General features: G+C 53.4%; 56 non-coding genes and 1 pseudogene across 56 annotated transcripts; 41 read left to right on the top strand and 16 right to left on the bottom strand.

Annotated features, from left to right (window-relative positions):
- LOC134013955 (retinal guanylyl cyclase 2-like) overlaps nt 1-15318 on the top strand; it is a 94879-nt pseudogene that overhangs the window by 71820 nt on the left and 7741 nt on the right.
- On the top strand, nt 130-201 carry trnaw-cca (transfer RNA tryptophan (anticodon CCA)). Its single transcript has one exon. It is a non-coding gene; the product is annotated as a tRNA-Trp (tRNA).
- On the top strand, nt 537-610 carry trnan-guu (transfer RNA asparagine (anticodon GUU)). Its single transcript has one exon. It is a non-coding gene; the product is annotated as a tRNA-Asn (tRNA).
- trnat-agu (transfer RNA threonine (anticodon AGU)) lies at nt 841-914 on the top strand. Its single transcript has one exon. It is a non-coding gene; the product is annotated as a tRNA-Thr (tRNA).
- trnae-cuc (transfer RNA glutamic acid (anticodon CUC)) lies at nt 1032-1103 on the top strand. Its single transcript has one exon. It is a non-coding gene; the product is annotated as a tRNA-Glu (tRNA).
- On the bottom strand, nt 1200-1289 carry trnay-gua (transfer RNA tyrosine (anticodon GUA)). Its single transcript is given in 2 exon segments — nt 1200-1235; nt 1253-1289. It is a non-coding gene; the product is annotated as a tRNA-Tyr (tRNA).
- trnae-uuc (transfer RNA glutamic acid (anticodon UUC)) lies at nt 1403-1474 on the top strand. Its single transcript has one exon. It is a non-coding gene; the product is annotated as a tRNA-Glu (tRNA).
- On the bottom strand, nt 1718-1790 carry trnak-uuu (transfer RNA lysine (anticodon UUU)). Its single transcript has one exon. It is a non-coding gene; the product is annotated as a tRNA-Lys (tRNA).
- trnaw-cca (transfer RNA tryptophan (anticodon CCA)) lies at nt 2041-2112 on the top strand. Its single transcript has one exon. It is a non-coding gene; the product is annotated as a tRNA-Trp (tRNA).
- trnan-guu (transfer RNA asparagine (anticodon GUU)) lies at nt 2448-2521 on the top strand. Its single transcript has one exon. It is a non-coding gene; the product is annotated as a tRNA-Asn (tRNA).
- trnat-agu (transfer RNA threonine (anticodon AGU)) lies at nt 2752-2825 on the top strand. Its single transcript has one exon. It is a non-coding gene; the product is annotated as a tRNA-Thr (tRNA).
- On the top strand, nt 2943-3014 carry trnae-cuc (transfer RNA glutamic acid (anticodon CUC)). Its single transcript has one exon. It is a non-coding gene; the product is annotated as a tRNA-Glu (tRNA).
- On the bottom strand, nt 3111-3200 carry trnay-gua (transfer RNA tyrosine (anticodon GUA)). Its single transcript is given in 2 exon segments — nt 3111-3146; nt 3164-3200. It is a non-coding gene; the product is annotated as a tRNA-Tyr (tRNA).
- On the top strand, nt 3314-3385 carry trnae-uuc (transfer RNA glutamic acid (anticodon UUC)). Its single transcript has one exon. It is a non-coding gene; the product is annotated as a tRNA-Glu (tRNA).
- trnak-uuu (transfer RNA lysine (anticodon UUU)) lies at nt 3629-3701 on the bottom strand. Its single transcript has one exon. It is a non-coding gene; the product is annotated as a tRNA-Lys (tRNA).
- On the top strand, nt 3952-4023 carry trnaw-cca (transfer RNA tryptophan (anticodon CCA)). Its single transcript has one exon. It is a non-coding gene; the product is annotated as a tRNA-Trp (tRNA).
- trnan-guu (transfer RNA asparagine (anticodon GUU)) lies at nt 4359-4432 on the top strand. The gene has a single exon. It is a non-coding gene; the product is annotated as a tRNA-Asn (tRNA).
- trnat-agu (transfer RNA threonine (anticodon AGU)) lies at nt 4663-4736 on the top strand. Its single transcript has one exon. It is a non-coding gene; the product is annotated as a tRNA-Thr (tRNA).
- trnae-cuc (transfer RNA glutamic acid (anticodon CUC)) lies at nt 4854-4925 on the top strand. Its single transcript has one exon. It is a non-coding gene; the product is annotated as a tRNA-Glu (tRNA).
- Nucleotides 5022-5111, bottom strand: trnay-gua (transfer RNA tyrosine (anticodon GUA)). The gene is given in 2 exon segments: nt 5022-5057; nt 5075-5111. It is a non-coding gene; the product is annotated as a tRNA-Tyr (tRNA).
- Nucleotides 5225-5296, top strand: trnae-uuc (transfer RNA glutamic acid (anticodon UUC)). The gene has a single exon. It is a non-coding gene; the product is annotated as a tRNA-Glu (tRNA).
- Nucleotides 5540-5612, bottom strand: trnak-uuu (transfer RNA lysine (anticodon UUU)). The gene has a single exon. It is a non-coding gene; the product is annotated as a tRNA-Lys (tRNA).
- Nucleotides 5863-5934, top strand: trnaw-cca (transfer RNA tryptophan (anticodon CCA)). Its single transcript has one exon. It is a non-coding gene; the product is annotated as a tRNA-Trp (tRNA).
- On the top strand, nt 6270-6343 carry trnan-guu (transfer RNA asparagine (anticodon GUU)). Its single transcript has one exon. It is a non-coding gene; the product is annotated as a tRNA-Asn (tRNA).
- Nucleotides 6574-6647, top strand: trnat-agu (transfer RNA threonine (anticodon AGU)). Its single transcript has one exon. It is a non-coding gene; the product is annotated as a tRNA-Thr (tRNA).
- On the top strand, nt 6765-6836 carry trnae-cuc (transfer RNA glutamic acid (anticodon CUC)). The gene has a single exon. It is a non-coding gene; the product is annotated as a tRNA-Glu (tRNA).
- On the bottom strand, nt 6933-7022 carry trnay-gua (transfer RNA tyrosine (anticodon GUA)). The gene is given in 2 exon segments: nt 6933-6968; nt 6986-7022. It is a non-coding gene; the product is annotated as a tRNA-Tyr (tRNA).
- trnae-uuc (transfer RNA glutamic acid (anticodon UUC)) lies at nt 7136-7207 on the top strand. The gene has a single exon. It is a non-coding gene; the product is annotated as a tRNA-Glu (tRNA).
- On the bottom strand, nt 7451-7523 carry trnak-uuu (transfer RNA lysine (anticodon UUU)). The gene has a single exon. It is a non-coding gene; the product is annotated as a tRNA-Lys (tRNA).
- Nucleotides 7774-7845, top strand: trnaw-cca (transfer RNA tryptophan (anticodon CCA)). The gene has a single exon. It is a non-coding gene; the product is annotated as a tRNA-Trp (tRNA).
- trnan-guu (transfer RNA asparagine (anticodon GUU)) lies at nt 8181-8254 on the top strand. Its single transcript has one exon. It is a non-coding gene; the product is annotated as a tRNA-Asn (tRNA).
- trnat-agu (transfer RNA threonine (anticodon AGU)) lies at nt 8485-8558 on the top strand. The gene has a single exon. It is a non-coding gene; the product is annotated as a tRNA-Thr (tRNA).
- trnae-cuc (transfer RNA glutamic acid (anticodon CUC)) lies at nt 8676-8747 on the top strand. The gene has a single exon. It is a non-coding gene; the product is annotated as a tRNA-Glu (tRNA).
- trnay-gua (transfer RNA tyrosine (anticodon GUA)) lies at nt 8844-8933 on the bottom strand. Its single transcript is given in 2 exon segments — nt 8844-8879; nt 8897-8933. It is a non-coding gene; the product is annotated as a tRNA-Tyr (tRNA).
- trnae-uuc (transfer RNA glutamic acid (anticodon UUC)) lies at nt 9047-9118 on the top strand. Its single transcript has one exon. It is a non-coding gene; the product is annotated as a tRNA-Glu (tRNA).
- Nucleotides 9362-9434, bottom strand: trnak-uuu (transfer RNA lysine (anticodon UUU)). Its single transcript has one exon. It is a non-coding gene; the product is annotated as a tRNA-Lys (tRNA).
- Nucleotides 9685-9756, top strand: trnaw-cca (transfer RNA tryptophan (anticodon CCA)). The gene has a single exon. It is a non-coding gene; the product is annotated as a tRNA-Trp (tRNA).
- Nucleotides 10092-10165, top strand: trnan-guu (transfer RNA asparagine (anticodon GUU)). Its single transcript has one exon. It is a non-coding gene; the product is annotated as a tRNA-Asn (tRNA).
- Nucleotides 10396-10469, top strand: trnat-agu (transfer RNA threonine (anticodon AGU)). The gene has a single exon. It is a non-coding gene; the product is annotated as a tRNA-Thr (tRNA).
- On the top strand, nt 10587-10658 carry trnae-cuc (transfer RNA glutamic acid (anticodon CUC)). The gene has a single exon. It is a non-coding gene; the product is annotated as a tRNA-Glu (tRNA).
- trnay-gua (transfer RNA tyrosine (anticodon GUA)) lies at nt 10755-10844 on the bottom strand. Its single transcript is given in 2 exon segments — nt 10755-10790; nt 10808-10844. It is a non-coding gene; the product is annotated as a tRNA-Tyr (tRNA).
- trnae-uuc (transfer RNA glutamic acid (anticodon UUC)) lies at nt 10958-11029 on the top strand. The gene has a single exon. It is a non-coding gene; the product is annotated as a tRNA-Glu (tRNA).
- On the bottom strand, nt 11273-11345 carry trnak-uuu (transfer RNA lysine (anticodon UUU)). The gene has a single exon. It is a non-coding gene; the product is annotated as a tRNA-Lys (tRNA).
- Nucleotides 11596-11667, top strand: trnaw-cca (transfer RNA tryptophan (anticodon CCA)). Its single transcript has one exon. It is a non-coding gene; the product is annotated as a tRNA-Trp (tRNA).
- trnan-guu (transfer RNA asparagine (anticodon GUU)) lies at nt 12003-12076 on the top strand. Its single transcript has one exon. It is a non-coding gene; the product is annotated as a tRNA-Asn (tRNA).
- On the top strand, nt 12307-12380 carry trnat-agu (transfer RNA threonine (anticodon AGU)). Its single transcript has one exon. It is a non-coding gene; the product is annotated as a tRNA-Thr (tRNA).
- trnae-cuc (transfer RNA glutamic acid (anticodon CUC)) lies at nt 12498-12569 on the top strand. Its single transcript has one exon. It is a non-coding gene; the product is annotated as a tRNA-Glu (tRNA).
- On the bottom strand, nt 12666-12755 carry trnay-gua (transfer RNA tyrosine (anticodon GUA)). Its single transcript is given in 2 exon segments — nt 12666-12701; nt 12719-12755. It is a non-coding gene; the product is annotated as a tRNA-Tyr (tRNA).
- Nucleotides 12869-12940, top strand: trnae-uuc (transfer RNA glutamic acid (anticodon UUC)). The gene has a single exon. It is a non-coding gene; the product is annotated as a tRNA-Glu (tRNA).
- trnak-uuu (transfer RNA lysine (anticodon UUU)) lies at nt 13184-13256 on the bottom strand. Its single transcript has one exon. It is a non-coding gene; the product is annotated as a tRNA-Lys (tRNA).
- On the top strand, nt 13507-13578 carry trnaw-cca (transfer RNA tryptophan (anticodon CCA)). Its single transcript has one exon. It is a non-coding gene; the product is annotated as a tRNA-Trp (tRNA).
- Nucleotides 13914-13987, top strand: trnan-guu (transfer RNA asparagine (anticodon GUU)). Its single transcript has one exon. It is a non-coding gene; the product is annotated as a tRNA-Asn (tRNA).
- On the top strand, nt 14218-14291 carry trnat-agu (transfer RNA threonine (anticodon AGU)). The gene has a single exon. It is a non-coding gene; the product is annotated as a tRNA-Thr (tRNA).
- Nucleotides 14409-14480, top strand: trnae-cuc (transfer RNA glutamic acid (anticodon CUC)). Its single transcript has one exon. It is a non-coding gene; the product is annotated as a tRNA-Glu (tRNA).
- trnay-gua (transfer RNA tyrosine (anticodon GUA)) lies at nt 14577-14666 on the bottom strand. The gene is given in 2 exon segments: nt 14577-14612; nt 14630-14666. It is a non-coding gene; the product is annotated as a tRNA-Tyr (tRNA).
- On the top strand, nt 14780-14851 carry trnae-uuc (transfer RNA glutamic acid (anticodon UUC)). The gene has a single exon. It is a non-coding gene; the product is annotated as a tRNA-Glu (tRNA).
- On the bottom strand, nt 15095-15167 carry trnak-uuu (transfer RNA lysine (anticodon UUU)). Its single transcript has one exon. It is a non-coding gene; the product is annotated as a tRNA-Lys (tRNA).

The following is a 15318-nucleotide window of genomic DNA, read 5'->3' as shown; positions in this document are numbered from 1 at the left end:
GAAGAATAGAAATACTTCACTTATAATCACACTTTTAGTAGGCGGGGCACCGCCCTGATATCGCACTTTGCCGCACAGCGTTGGCACATCAGAGTCCACGTCAGAATGTTGCCTCCTTGCTTGCACATAGGCCTCGTGGCGCAACGGTAGCGCGTCTGACTCCAGATCAGAAGGTTGCGCGTTCAAATCACGTCGGGGTCAGCGGACATTATGTGTGGCCCTCCATTGGGGAAAAAAAGTCTTTCTTGCGGACGCAGGGAGAGCTCCCTCTTTTACAGAACTGGCAAAATCAAGCTCTGATTGCTTCCTCAAAGTGAGTCATGCCACCACTTCTAGGCAGGGCAAGGAAAAGCCGTTCAAAGGTTGTGGGTTGGAGTCCCACCAGAGTCGTTGTCCTTCTTTCCCAAACTCCCGTTGACAGATCACAGGAAGAGTACTTAGTATGGCCGCTCCTCCTCCTCTTCTTCATGGGGAGTTTGGGCACACGTCTCCCAGCGTTTCCTTCCATTTTTCAGCCCTGGTCCTGCGGAGACAGGGTCTCTGTGGCGCAATTGGTTAGCGCGTTCGGCTGTTAACCGAAAGGATGGTGGTTCGAGCCCACCCAGGGACGAGCGTTTTCTTGTTTGCTTCTGTTGTGGGTCCTGCCTGTGTGACAATGAGCTGTACCGCCATCAGAGTCGAAGAAGCTGGAAAATCTCTTCATTCTGGTGCCTTGAGAGGCTTTGCTGCATGCGGGGCATAACCTTCGGAGGTGTCTTTCGAAGACGCTGTAGACCCCGCCTCAAAGCACCTACCCGAAGAGAAAACAGCAGCCTGAGCCCGTCACGGAGCATCAAGCAAGGCGCCGTGGCTTAGTTGGTCAAAGCGCCTGTCTAGTAAACAGGAGATCCTGAGTTCAAATCTCAGCGGTGCCTTTTCTGGCGCAAGAGGAAGCCAAGCGCTCCCTGGTGGTAGGTTCATTTGAAAGCTTAGCCTTGCAACTTGGCCCTCATCTTTGACAGTGAGCAGAGTGAGCAGAGGAAGCAGAGCTCTCCCTGGTGGTCTAGTGGCTAGGATTCGGCGCTCTCACCGCCGCGGCCCGGGTTCGATTCCCGGTCAGGGAAACCTGTTTTTAGACCTCTTTTAAAATGGGCGGGGGTCTCCCTGCTGGCAGAGTAGCCTTGCTGTCAGATAGGCAACATTTGACCCCAAAACATCCCTCCTTCGAGCCGGATTTGAACCAGCGACCTAAGGATTTCTAACCGTGTTTGACCTACAGTCCTCCGCTCTACCAACTGAGCTATCGAAGGGTGAACGAGCGAGAGGTTTTTTTGGCGAGGAAGGCATGCGATCCCCCCATTCTCTCTCCAGTTCAGATACGAAAGAAGAAAGCCTTTGCTGACGCAACTGTCTTTCAAGCCTCTCCCTGGTGGTCTAGTGGCTAGGATTTGGCGCTTTCACCGCCGCGGCCCGGGTTCGATTCCCGGTCAGGGAACTTTAGGTTCAGCCAAAAGCTTGGTGACAGATGGCTTTTTTGCATCCGCTGTGTCTCAAAGTAAGGCGTGCAACGGAGATAAGGGTTGCTGCGTGCCACAAGTCACGCTGTGTAGTTTGAACACACAGCTCACGCAGGGACTTGAACGCTGGACCCTCAGATTAAAAGCTTCCATTGTTTCCTCAAAGTGAGGTATATGAGAGAGTCAAAGGTGGACCGCTCCGACAAGGTTTGAACACACGCCGCCCGAACAGGGACTTGAACCCTGGACCCTCAGATTAAAAGTCTGATGCTCTGCCGACTGAGCTATCCGGGCTCTGGGAGCAGGGAAAACACAGAGTGTTTCGTGGAACTTCCGCATGTAAATCTCCTCGCCCACACGAACCCTTAAGGATCGTATGGCGAATCCCTGGCAAGTGTAGCGGGGTTTGCTCGTTGAAGAATAGAAATACTTCACTTATAATCACACTTTTAGTAGGCGGGGCACCGCCCTGATATCGCACTTTGCCGCACAGCGTTGGCACATCAGAGTCCACGTCAGAATGTTGCCTCCTTGCTTGCACATAGGCCTCGTGGCGCAACGGTAGCGCGTCTGACTCCAGATCAGAAGGTTGCGCGTTCAAATCACGTCGGGGTCAGCGGACATTATGTGTGGCCCTCCATTGGGGAAAAAAAGTCTTTCTTGCGGACGCAGGGAGAGCTCCCTCTTTTACAGAACTGGCAAAATCAAGCTCTGATTGCTTCCTCAAAGTGAGTCATGCCACCACTTCTAGGCAGGGCAAGGAAAAGCCGTTCAAAGGTTGTGGGTTGGAGTCCCACCAGAGTCGTTGTCCTTCTTTCCCAAACTCCCGTTGACAGATCACAGGAAGAGTACTTAGTATGGCCGCTCCTCCTCCTCTTCTTCATGGGGAGTTTGGGCACACGTCTCCCAGCGTTTCCTTCCATTTTTCAGCCCTGGTCCTGCGGAGACAGGGTCTCTGTGGCGCAATTGGTTAGCGCGTTCGGCTGTTAACCGAAAGGATGGTGGTTCGAGCCCACCCAGGGACGAGCGTTTTCTTGTTTGCTTCTGTTGTGGGTCCTGCCTGTGTGACAATGAGCTGTACCGCCATCAGAGTCGAAGAAGCTGGAAAATCTCTTCATTCTGGTGCCTTGAGAGGCTTTGCTGCATGCGGGGCATAACCTTCGGAGGTGTCTTTCGAAGACGCTGTAGACCCCGCCTCAAAGCACCTACCCGAAGAGAAAACAGCAGCCTGAGCCCGTCACGGAGCATCAAGCAAGGCGCCGTGGCTTAGTTGGTCAAAGCGCCTGTCTAGTAAACAGGAGATCCTGAGTTCAAATCTCAGCGGTGCCTTTTCTGGCGCAAGAGGAAGCCAAGCGCTCCCTGGTGGTAGGTTCATTTGAAAGCTTAGCCTTGCAACTTGGCCCTCATCTTTGACAGTGAGCAGAGTGAGCAGAGGAAGCAGAGCTCTCCCTGGTGGTCTAGTGGCTAGGATTCGGCGCTCTCACCGCCGCGGCCCGGGTTCGATTCCCGGTCAGGGAAACCTGTTTTTAGACCTCTTTTAAAATGGGCGGGGGTCTCCCTGCTGGCAGAGTAGCCTTGCTGTCAGATAGGCAACATTTGACCCCAAAACATCCCTCCTTCGAGCCGGATTTGAACCAGCGACCTAAGGATTTCTAACCGTGTTTGACCTACAGTCCTCCGCTCTACCAACTGAGCTATCGAAGGGTGAACGAGCGAGAGGTTTTTTTGGCGAGGAAGGCATGCGATCCCCCCATTCTCTCTCCAGTTCAGATACGAAAGAAGAAAGCCTTTGCTGACGCAACTGTCTTTCAAGCCTCTCCCTGGTGGTCTAGTGGCTAGGATTTGGCGCTTTCACCGCCGCGGCCCGGGTTCGATTCCCGGTCAGGGAACTTTAGGTTCAGCCAAAAGCTTGGTGACAGATGGCTTTTTTGCATCCGCTGTGTCTCAAAGTAAGGCGTGCAACGGAGATAAGGGTTGCTGCGTGCCACAAGTCACGCTGTGTAGTTTGAACACACAGCTCACGCAGGGACTTGAACGCTGGACCCTCAGATTAAAAGCTTCCATTGTTTCCTCAAAGTGAGGTATATGAGAGAGTCAAAGGTGGACCGCTCCGACAAGGTTTGAACACACGCCGCCCGAACAGGGACTTGAACCCTGGACCCTCAGATTAAAAGTCTGATGCTCTGCCGACTGAGCTATCCGGGCTCTGGGAGCAGGGAAAACACAGAGTGTTTCGTGGAACTTCCGCATGTAAATCTCCTCGCCCACACGAACCCTTAAGGATCGTATGGCGAATCCCTGGCAAGTGTAGCGGGGTTTGCTCGTTGAAGAATAGAAATACTTCACTTATAATCACACTTTTAGTAGGCGGGGCACCGCCCTGATATCGCACTTTGCCGCACAGCGTTGGCACATCAGAGTCCACGTCAGAATGTTGCCTCCTTGCTTGCACATAGGCCTCGTGGCGCAACGGTAGCGCGTCTGACTCCAGATCAGAAGGTTGCGCGTTCAAATCACGTCGGGGTCAGCGGACATTATGTGTGGCCCTCCATTGGGGAAAAAAAGTCTTTCTTGCGGACGCAGGGAGAGCTCCCTCTTTTACAGAACTGGCAAAATCAAGCTCTGATTGCTTCCTCAAAGTGAGTCATGCCACCACTTCTAGGCAGGGCAAGGAAAAGCCGTTCAAAGGTTGTGGGTTGGAGTCCCACCAGAGTCGTTGTCCTTCTTTCCCAAACTCCCGTTGACAGATCACAGGAAGAGTACTTAGTATGGCCGCTCCTCCTCCTCTTCTTCATGGGGAGTTTGGGCACACGTCTCCCAGCGTTTCCTTCCATTTTTCAGCCCTGGTCCTGCGGAGACCGGGTCTCTGTGGCGCAATTGGTTAGCGCGTTCGGCTGTTAACCGAAAGGATGGTGGTTCGAGCCCACCCAGGGACGAGCGTTTTCTTGTTTGCTTCTGTTGTGGGTCCTGCCTGTGTGACAATGAGCTGTACCGCCATCAGAGTCGAAGAAGCTGGAAAATCTCTTCATTCTGGTGCCTTGAGAGGCTTTGCTGCATGCGGGGCATAACCTTCGGAGGTGTCTTTCGAAGACGCTGTAGACCCCGCCTCAAAGCACCTACCCGAAGAGAAAACAGCAGCCTGAGCCCGTCACGGAGCATCAAGCAAGGCGCCATGGCTTAGTTGGTCAAAGCGCCTGTCTAGTAAACAGGAGATCCTGAGTTCAAATCTCAGCGGTGCCTTTTCTGGCGCAAGAGGAAGCCAAGCGCTCCCTGGTGGTAGGTTCATTTGAAAGCTTAGCCTTGCAACTTGGCCCTCATCTTTGACAGTGAGCAGAGTGAGCAGGGGAAGCAGAGCTCTCCCTGGTGGTCTAGTGGCTAGGATGCGGCGCTCTCACCGCTGCGGCCCGGGTTCGATTCCCGGTCAGGGAAACCTGTTTTTAGACCTCTTTTAAAATGGGCGGGGGTCTCCCTGCTGGCAGAGTAGCCTTGCTGTCAGATAGGCAACATTTGACCCCAAAACATCCCTCCTTCGAGCCGGATTTGAACCAGCGACCTAAGGATTTCTAACCGTGTTTGACCTACAGTCCTCCGCTCTACCAACTGAGCTATCGAAGGGTGAACGAGCGAGAGGTTTTTTTGGCGAGGAAGGCATGCGATCCCCCCATTCTCTCTCCAGTTCAGATACGAAAGAAGAAAGCCTTTGCTGACGCAACTGTCTTTCAAGCCTCTCCCTGGTGGTCTAGTGGCTAGGATTCGGCGCTTTCACCGCCGCGGCCCGGGTTCGATTCCCGGTCAGGGAACTTTAGGTTCAGCCAAAAGCTTGGTGACAGATGGCTTTTTTGCATCCGCTGTGTCTCAAAGTAAGGCGTGCAACGGAGATAAGGGTTGCTGCGTGCCACAAGTCACGCTGTGTAGTTTGAACACACAGCTCACGCAGGGACTTGAACGCTGGACCCTCAGATTAAAAGCTTCCATTGTTTCCTCAAAGTGAGGTATATGAGAGAGTCAAAGGTGGACCGCTCCGACAAGGTTTGAACACACGCCGCCCGAACAGGGACTTGAACCCTGGACCCTCAGATTAAAAGTCTGATGCTCTGCCGACTGAGCTATCCGGGCTCTGGGAGCAGGGAAAACACAGAGTGTTTCGTGGAACTTCCGCATGTAAATCTCCTCGCCCACACGAACCCTTAAGGATCGTATGGCGAATCCCTGGCAAGTGTAGCGGGGTTTGCTCGTTGAAGAATAGAAATACTTCACTTATAATCACACTTTTAGTAGGCGGGGCACCGCCCTGATATCGCACTTTGCCGCACAGCGTTGGCACATCAGAGTCCACGTCAGAATGTTGCCTCCTTGCTTGCACATAGGCCTCGTGGCGCAACGGTAGCGCGTCTGACTCCAGATCAGAAGGTTGCGCGTTCAAATCACGTCGTGGTCAGCGGACATTATGTGTGGCCCTCCATTGGGGAAAAAAAGTCTTTCTTGCGGACGCAGGGAGAGCTCCCTCTTTTACAGAACTGGCAAAATCAAGCTCTGATTGCTTCCTCAAAGTGAGTCATGCCACCACTTCTAGGCAGGGCAAGGAAAAGCCGTTCAAAGGTTGTGGGTTGGAGTCCCACCAGAGTCGTTGTCCTTCTTTCCCAAACTCCCGTTGACAGATCACAGGAAGAGTACTTAGTATGGCCGCTCCTCCTCCTCTTCTTCATGGGGAGTTTGGGCACACGTCTCCCAGCGTTTCCTTCCATTTTTCAGCCCTGGTCCTGCGGAGACAGGGTCTCTGTGGCGCAATTGGTTAGCGCGTTCGGCTGTTAACCGAAAGGATGGTGGTTCGAGCCCACCCAGGGACGAGCGTTTTCTTGTTTGCTTCTGTTGTGGGTCCTGCCTGTGTGACAATGAGCTGTACCGCCATCAGAGTCGAAGAAGCTGGAAAATCTCTTCATTCTGGTGCCTTGAGAGGCTTTGCTGCATGCGGGGCATAACCTTCGGAGGTGTCTTTCGAAGACGCTGTAGACCCCGCCTCAAAGCACCTACCCGAAGAGAAAACAGCAGCCTGAGCCCGTCACGGAGCATCAAGCAAGGCGCCGTGGCTTAGTTGGTCAAAGCGCCTGTCTAGTAAACAGGAGATCCTGAGTTCAAATCTCAGCGGTGCCTTTTCTGGCGCAAGAGGAAGCCAAGCGCTCCCTGGTGGTAGGTTCATTTGAAAGCTTAGCCTTGCAACTTGGCCCTCATCTTTGACAGTGAGCAGAGTGAGCAGGGGAAGCAGAGCTCTCCCTGGTGGTCTAGTGGCTAGGATGCGGCGCTCTCACCGCTGCGGCCCGGGTTCGATTCCCGGTCAGGGAAACCTGTTTTTAGACCTCTTTTAAAATGGGCGGGGGTCTCCCTGCTGGCAGAGTAGCCTTGCTGTCAGATAGGCAACATTTGACCCCAAAACATCCCTCCTTCGAGCCGGATTTGAACCAGCGACCTAAGGATTTCTAACCGTGTTTGACCTACAGTCCTCCGCTCTACCAACTGAGCTATCGAAGGGTGAACGAGCGAGAGGTTTTTTTGGCGAGGAAGGCATGCGATCCCCCCATTCTCTCTCCAGTTCAGATACGAAAGAAGAAAGCCTTTGCTGACGCAACTGTCTTTCAAGCCTCTCCCTGGTGGTCTAGTGGCTAGGATTCGGCGCTTTCACCGCCGCGGCCCGGGTTCGATTCCCGGTCAGGGAACTTTAGGTTCAGCCAAAAGCTTGGTGACAGATGGCTTTTTTGCATCCGCTGTGTCTCAAAGTAAGGCGTGCAACGGAGATAAGGGTTGCTGCGTGCCACAAGTCACGCTGTGTAGTTTGAACACACAGCTCACGCAGGGACTTGAACGCTGGACCCTCAGATTAAAAGCTTCCATTGTTTCCTCAAAGTGAGGTATATGAGAGAGTCAAAGGTGGACCGCTCCGACAAGGTTTGAACACACGCCGCCCGAACAGGGACTTGAACCCTGGACCCTCAGATTAAAAGTCTGATGCTCTGCCGACTGAGCTATCCGGGCTCTGGGAGCAGGGAAAACACAGAGTGTTTCGTGGAACTTCCGCATGTAAATCTCCTCGCCCACACGAACCCTTAAGGATCGTATGGCGAATCCCTGGCAAGTGTAGCGGGGTTTGCTCGTTGAAGAATAGAAATACTTCACTTATAATCACACTTTTAGTAGGCGGGGCACCGCCCTGATATCGCACTTTGCCGCACAGCGTTGGCACATCAGAGTCCACGTCAGAATGTTGCCTCCTTGCTTGCACATAGGCCTCGTGGCGCAACGGTAGCGCGTCTGACTCCAGATCAGAAGGTTGCGCGTTCAAATCACGTCGGGGTCAGCGGACATTATGTGTGGCCCTCCATTGGGGAAAAAAAGTCTTTCTTGCGGACGCAGGGAGAGCTCCCTCTTTTACAGAACTGGCAAAATCAAGCTCTGATTGCTTCCTCAAAGTGAGTCATGCCACCACTTCTAGGCAGGGCAAGGAAAAGCCGTTCAAAGGTTGTGGGTTGGAGTCCCACCAGAGTCGTTGTCCTTCTTTCCCAAACTCCCGTTGACAGATCACAGGAAGAGTACTTAGTATGGCCGCTCCTCCTCCTCTTCTTCATGGGGAGTTTGGGCACACGTCTCCCAGCGTTTCCTTCCATTTTTCAGCCCTGGTCCTGCGGAGACAGGGTCTCTGTGGCGCAATTGGTTAGCGCGTTCGGCTGTTAACCGAAAGGATGGTGGTTCGAGCCCACCCAGGGACGAGCGTTTTCTTGTTTGCTTCTGTTGTGGGTCCTGCCTGTGTGACAATGAGCTGTACCGCCATCAGAGTCGAAGAAGCTGGAAAATCTCTTCATTCTGGTGCCTTGAGAGGCTTTGCTGCATGCGGGGCATAACCTTCGGAGGTGTCTTTCGAAGACGCTGTAGACCCCGCCTCAAAGCACCTACCCGAAGAGAAAACAGCAGCCTGAGCCCGTCACGGAGCATCAAGCAAGGCGCCGTGGCTTAGTTGGTCAAAGCGCCTGTCTAGTAAACAGGAGATCCTGAGTTCAAATCTCAGCGGTGGCTTTTCTGGCGCAAGAGGAAGCCAAGCGCTCCCTGGTGGTAGGTTCATTTGAAAGCTTAGCCTTGCAACTTGGCCCTCATCTTTGACAGTGAGCAGAGTGAGCAGGGGAAGCAGAGCTCTCCCTGGTGGTCTAGTGGCTAGGATTCGGCGCTCTCACCGCTGCGGCCCGGGTTCGATTCCCGGTCAGGGAAACCTGTTTTTAGACCTCTTTTAAAATGGGCGGGGGTCTCCCTGCTGGCAGAGTAGCCTTGCTGTCAGATAGGCAACATTTGACCCCAAAACATCCCTCCTTCGAGCCGGATTTGAACCAGCGACCTAAGGATTTCTAACCGTGTTTGACCTACAGTCCTCCGCTCTACCAACTGAGCTATCGAAGGGTGAACGAGCGAGAGGTTTTTTTGGCGAGGAAGGCATGCGATCCCCCCATTCTCTCTCCAGTTCAGATACGAAAGAAGAAAGCCTTTGCTGACGCAACTGTCTTTCAAGCCTCTCCCTGGTGGTCTAGTGGCTAGGATTCGGCGCTTTCACCGCCGCGGCCCGGGTTCGATTCCCGGTCAGGGAACTTTAGGTTCAGCCAAAAGCTTGGTGACAGATGGCTTTTTTGCATCCGCTGTGTCTCAAAGTAAGGCGTGCAACGGAGATAAGGGTTGCTGCGTGCCACAAGTCACGCTGTGTAGTTTGAACACACAGCTCACGCAGGGACTTGAACGCTGGACCCTCAGATTAAAAGCTTCCATTGTTTCCTCAAAGTGAGGTATATGAGAGAGTCAAAGGTGGACCGCTCCGACAAGGTTTGAACACACGCCGCCCGAACAGGGACTTGAACCCTGGACCCTCAGATTAAAAGTCTGATGCTCTGCCGACTGAGCTATCCGGGCTCTGGGAGCAGGGAAAACACAGAGTGTTTCGTGGAACTTCCGCATGTAAATCTCCTCGCCCACACGAACCCTTAAGGATCGTATGGCGAATCCCTGGCAAGTGTAGCGGGGTTTGCTCGTTGAAGAATAGAAATACTTCACTTATAATCACACTTTTAGTAGGCGGGGCACCGCCCTGATATCGCACTTTGCCGCACAGCGTTGGCACATCAGAGTCCACGTCAGAATGTTGCCTCCTTGCTTGCACATAGGCCTCGTGGCGCAACGGTAGCGCGTCTGACTCCAGATCAGAAGGTTGCGCGTTCAAATCACGTCGGGGTCAGCGGACATTATGTGTGGCCCTCCATTGGGGAAAAAAAGTCTTTCTTGCGGACGCAGGGAGAGCTCCCTCTTTTACAGAACTGGCAAAATCAAGCTCTGATTGCTTCCTCAAAGTGAGTCATGCCACCACTTCTAGGCAGGGCAAGGAAAAGCCGTTCAAAGGTTGTGGGTTGGAGTCCCACCAGAGTCGTTGTCCTTCTTTCCCAAACTCCCGTTGACAGATCACAGGAAGAGTACTTAGTATGGCCGCTCCTCCTCCTCTTCTTCATGGGGAGTTTGGGCACACGTCTCCCAGCGTTTCCTTCCATTTTTCAGCCCTGGTCCTGCGGAGACAGGGTCTCTGTGGCGCAATTGGTTAGCGCGTTCGGCTGTTAACCGAAAGGATGGTGGTTCGAGCCCACCCAGGGACGAGCGTTTTCTTGTTTGCTTCTGTTGTGGGTCCTGCCTGTGTGACAATGAGCTGTACCGCCATCAGAGTCGAAGAAGCTGGAAAATCTCTTCATTCTGGTGCCTTGAGAGGCTTTGCTGCATGCGGGGCATAACCTTCGGAGGTGTCTTTCGAAGACGCTGTAGACCCCGCCTCAAAGCACCTACCCGAAGAGAAAACAGCAGCCTGAGCCCGTCACGGAGCATCAAGCAAGGCGCCGTGGCTTAGTTGGTCAAAGCGCCTGTCTAGTAAACAGGAGATCCTGAGTTCAAATCTCAGCGGTGCCTTTTCTGGCGCAAGAGGAAGCCAAGCGCTCCCTGGTGGTAGGTTCATTTGAAAGCTTAGCCTTGCAACTTGGCCCTCATCTTTGACAGTGAGCAGAGTGAGCAGGGGAAGCAGAGCTCTCCCTGGTGGTCTAGTGGCTAGGATTCGGCGCTCTCACCGCTGCGGCCCGGGTTCGATTCCCGGTCAGGGAAACCTGTTTTTAGACCTCTTTTAAAATGGGCGGGGGTCTCCCTGCTGGCAGAGTAGCCTTGCTGTCAGATAGGCAACATTTGACCCCAAAACATCCCTCCTTCGAGCCGGATTTGAACCAGCGACCTAAGGATTTCTAACCGTGTTTGACCTACAGTCCTCCGCTCTACCAACTGAGCTATCGAAGGGTGAACGAGCGAGAGGTTTTTTTGGCGAGGAAGGCATGCGATCCCCCCATTCTCTCTCCAGTTCAGATACGAAAGAAGAAAGCCTTTGCTGACGCAACTGTCTTTCAAGCCTCTCCCTGGTGGTCTAGTGGCTAGGATTCGGCGCTTTCACCGCCGCGGCCCGGGTTCGATTCCCGGTCAGGGAACTTTAGGTTCAGCCAAAAGCTTGGTGACAGATGGCTTTTTTGCATCCGCTGTGTCTCAAAGTAAGGCGTGCAACGGAGATAAGGGTTGCTGCGTGCCACAAGTCACGCTGTGTAGTTTGAACACACAGCTCACGCAGGGACTTGAACGCTGGACCCTCAGATTAAAAGCTTCCATTGTTTCCTCAAAGTGAGGTATATGAGAGAGTCAAAGGTGGACCGCTCCGACAAGGTTTGAACACACGCCGCCCGAACAGGGACTTGAACCCTGGACCCTCAGATTAAAAGTCTGATGCTCTGCCGACTGAGCTATCCGGGCTCTGGGAGCAGGGAAAACACAGAGTGTTTCGTGGAACTTCCGCATGTAAATCTCCTCGCCCACACGAACCCTTAAGGATCGTATGGCGAATCCCTGGCAAGTGTAGCGGGGTTTGCTCGTTGAAGAATAGAAATACTTCACTTATAATCACACTTTTAGTAGGCGGGGCACCGCCCTGATATCGCACTTTGCCGCACAGCGTTGGCACATCAGAGTCCACGTCAGAATGTTGCCTCCTTGCTTGCACATAGGCCTCGTGGCGCAACGGTAGCGCGTCTGACTCCAGATCAGAAGGTTGCGCGTTCAAATCACGTCGGGGTCAGCGGACATTATGTGTGGCCCTCCATTGGGGAAAAAAAGTCTTTCTTGCGGACGCAGGGAGAGCTCCCTCTTTTACAGAACTGGCAAAATCAAGCTCTGATTGCTTCCTCAAAGTGAGTCATGCCACCACTTCTAGGCAGGGCAAGGAAAAGCCGTTCAAAGGTTGTGGGTTGGAGTCCCACCAGAGTCGTTGTCCTTCTTTCCCAAACTCCCGTTGACAGATCACAGGAAGAGTACTTAGTATGGCCGCTCCTCCTCCTCTTCTTCATGGGGAGTTTGGGCACACGTCTCCCAGCGTTTCCTTCCATTTTTCAGCCCTGGTCCTGCGGAGACAGGGTCTCTGTGGCGCAATTGGTTAGCGCGTTCGGCTGTTAACCGAAAGGATGGTGGTTCGAGCCCACCCAGGGACGAGCGTTTTCTTGTTTGCTTCTGTTGTGGGTCCTGCCTGTGTGACAATGAGCTGTACCGCCATCAGAGTCGAAGAAGCTGGAAAATCTCTTCATTCTGGTGCCTTGAGAGGCTTTGCTGCATGCGGGGCATAACCTTCGGAGGTGTCTTTCGAAGACGCTGTAGACCCCGCCTCAAAGCACCTACCCGAAGAGAAAACAGCAGCCTGAGCCCGTCACAGAGCATCAAGCAAGGCGCCGTGGCTTAGTTGGTCAAAGCGCCTGTCTAGTAAACAGGAGATCCTGAGTTCAAATCTCAGCGGTGCCTTTTCTGGCGCAAGAGGAAGCCAAGCGCTCCCTGGTGGTAGGTTCATTTGAAAGCTTAGCCTTGCAACTTGGCCCTCATCTTTGACAGTGAGCAGAGTGAGCAGGGGAAGCAGAGCTCTCCCTGGTGGTCTAGTGGCTAGGATTCGGCGCTCTCACCGCTGCGGCCCGGGTTCGATTCCCGGTCAGGGAAACCTGTTTTTAGACCTCTTTTAAAATGGGCGGGGGTCTCCCTGCTGGCAGAGTAGCCTTGCTGTCAGATAGGCAACATTTGACCCCAAAACATCCCTCCTTCGAGCCGGATTTGAACCAGCGACCTAAGGATTTCTAACCGTGTTTGACCTACAGTCCTCCGCTCTACCAACTGAGCTATCGAAGGGTGAACGAGCGAGAGGTTTTTTTGGCGAGGAAGGCATGCGATCCCCCCATTCTCTCTCCAGTTCAGATACGAAAGAAGAAAGCCTTTGCTGACGCAACTGTCTTTCAAGCCTCTCCCTGGTGGTCTAGTGGCTAGGATTCGGCGCTTTCACCGCCGCGGCCCGGGTTCGATTCCCGGTCAGGGAACTTTAGGTTCAGCCAAAAGCTTGGTGACAGATGGCTTTTTTGCATCCGCTGTGTCTCAAAGTAAGGCGTGCAACGGAGATAAGGGTTGCTGCGTGCCACAAGTCACGCTGTGTAGTTTGAACACACAGCTCACGCAGGGACTTGAACGCTGGACCCTCAGATTAAAAGCTTCCATTGTTTCCTCAAAGTGAGGTATATGAGAGAGTCAAAGGTGGACCGCTCCGACAAGGTTTGAACACACGCCGCCCGAACAGGGACTTGAACCCTGGACCCTCAGATTAAAAGTCTGATGCTCTGCCGACTGAGCTATCCGGGCTCTGGGAGCAGGGAAAACACAGAGTGTTTCGTGGAACTTCCGCATGTAAATCTCCTCGCCCACACGAACCCTTAAGGATCGTATGGCGAATCCCTGGCAAGTGTAGCGGGGTTTGCTCGTTGAAGAATAGAAATACTTCACTTATAATCACACTTTTAGTAGGCGGGGCACCGCCCTGATATCGCACTTTGCCGCACAGCGTTGGCACATCAGAGTCCACGTCAGAATGTTGCCTCCTTGCTTGCACATAGGCCTCGTGGCGCAACGGTAGCGCGTCTGACTCCAGATCAGAAGGTTGCGCGTTCAAATCACGTCGGGGTCAGCGGACATTATGTGTGGCCCTCCATTGGGGAAAAAAAGTCTTTCTTGCGGACGCAGGGAGAGCTCCCTCTTTTACAGAACTGGCAAAATCAAGCTCTGATTGCTTCCTCAAAGTGAGTCATGCCACCACTTCTAGGCAGGGCAAGGAAAAGCCGTTCAAAGGTTGTGGGTTGGAGTCCCACCAGAGTCGTTGTCCTTCTTTCCCAAACTCCCGTTGACAGATCACAGGAAGAGTACTTAGTATGGCCGCTCCTCCTCCTCTTCTTCATGGGGAGTTTGGGCACACGTCTCCCAGCGTTTCCTTCCATTTTTCAGCCCTGGTCCTGCGGAGACAGGGTCTCTGTGGCGCAATTGGTTAGCGCGTTCGGCTGTTAACCGAAAGGATGGTGGTTCGAGCCCACCCAGGGACGAGCGTTTTCTTGTTTGCTTCTGTTGTGGGTCCTGCCTGTGTGACAATGAGCTGTACCGCCATCAGAGTCGAAGAAGCTGGAAAATCTCTTCATTCTGGTGCCTTGAGAGGCTTTGCTGCATGCGGGGCATAACCTTCGGAGGTGTCTTTCGAAGACGCTGTAGACCCCGCCTCAAAGCACCTACCCGAAGAGAAAACAGCAGCCTGAGCCCGTCACGGAGCATCAAGCAAGGCGCGGTGGCTTAGTTGGTCTAAGCGCCTGTCTAGTAAACAGGAGATCCTGAGTTCAAATCTCAGCTATGCCTTTTCTGGCGCAAGAGGAAGCCAAGCGCTCCCTGGTGGTAGGTTCATTTGAAAGCTTAGCCTTGCAACTTGGCCCTCATCTTTGACAGTGAGCAGAGTGAGCAGAGGAAGCAGAGCTCTCCCTGGTGGTCTAGTGGCTAGGATTCGGCGCTCTCACCGCCGCGGCCCGGGTTCGATTCCCGGTCAGGGAAACCTGTTTTTAGACCTCTTTTAAAATGGGCGGGGGTCTCCCTGCTGGCAGAGTAGCCTTGCTGTCAGATAGGCAACATTTGACCCCAAAACATCCCTCCTTCGAGCCGGATTTGAACCAGCGACCTAAGGATTTCTAACCGTGTTTGACCTACAGTCCTCCGCTCTACCAACTGAGCTATCGAAGGGTGAACGAGCGAGAGGTTTTTTTGGCGAGGAAGGCATGCGATCCCCCCATTCTCTCTCCAGTTCAGATACGAAAGAAGAAAGCCTTTGCTGACGCAACTGTCTTTCAAGCCTCTCCCTGGTGGTCTAGTGGCTAGGATTCGGCGCTTTCACCGCCGCGGCCCGGGTTCGATTCCCGGTCAGGGAACTTTAGGTTCAGCCAAAAGCTTGGTGACAGATGGCTTTTTTGCATCCGCTGTGTCTCAAAGTAAGGCGTGCAACGGAGATAAGGGTTGCTGCGTGCCACAAGTCACGCTGTGTAGTTTGAACACACAGCTCACGCAGGGACTTGAACGCTGGACCCTCAGATTAAAAGCTTCCATTGTTTCCTCAAAGTGAGGTATATAAGAGAGTCAAAGGTGGACCGCTCCGACAAGGTTTGAACACACGCCGCCCGAACAGGGACTTAAACCCTGGACCCTCAGATTAAAAGTCTGATGCTGTGCCGACTTAGCTATCCGGGCTCTGGGATCACGGTAATGGGTGTGACAGGATGTTGGCTCTGTGTGGTCTGGCTGGGTTAGGGTTACACAAGTATTCCGGTGCAACGTCGACAGCACACTTTGCAGCACAACAGTTGCACATCAGAGTCTGTGTGACACACACGTATACACA

Source organism: Osmerus eperlanus, chromosome 27, assembly GCF_963692335.1.
Source record: "Osmerus eperlanus chromosome 27, fOsmEpe2.1, whole genome shotgun sequence".
Taxonomy (NCBI): domain Eukaryota; kingdom Metazoa; phylum Chordata; class Actinopteri; order Osmeriformes; family Osmeridae; genus Osmerus; species Osmerus eperlanus.
This window is presented reverse-complemented; position numbering and strand designations above follow the sequence as displayed.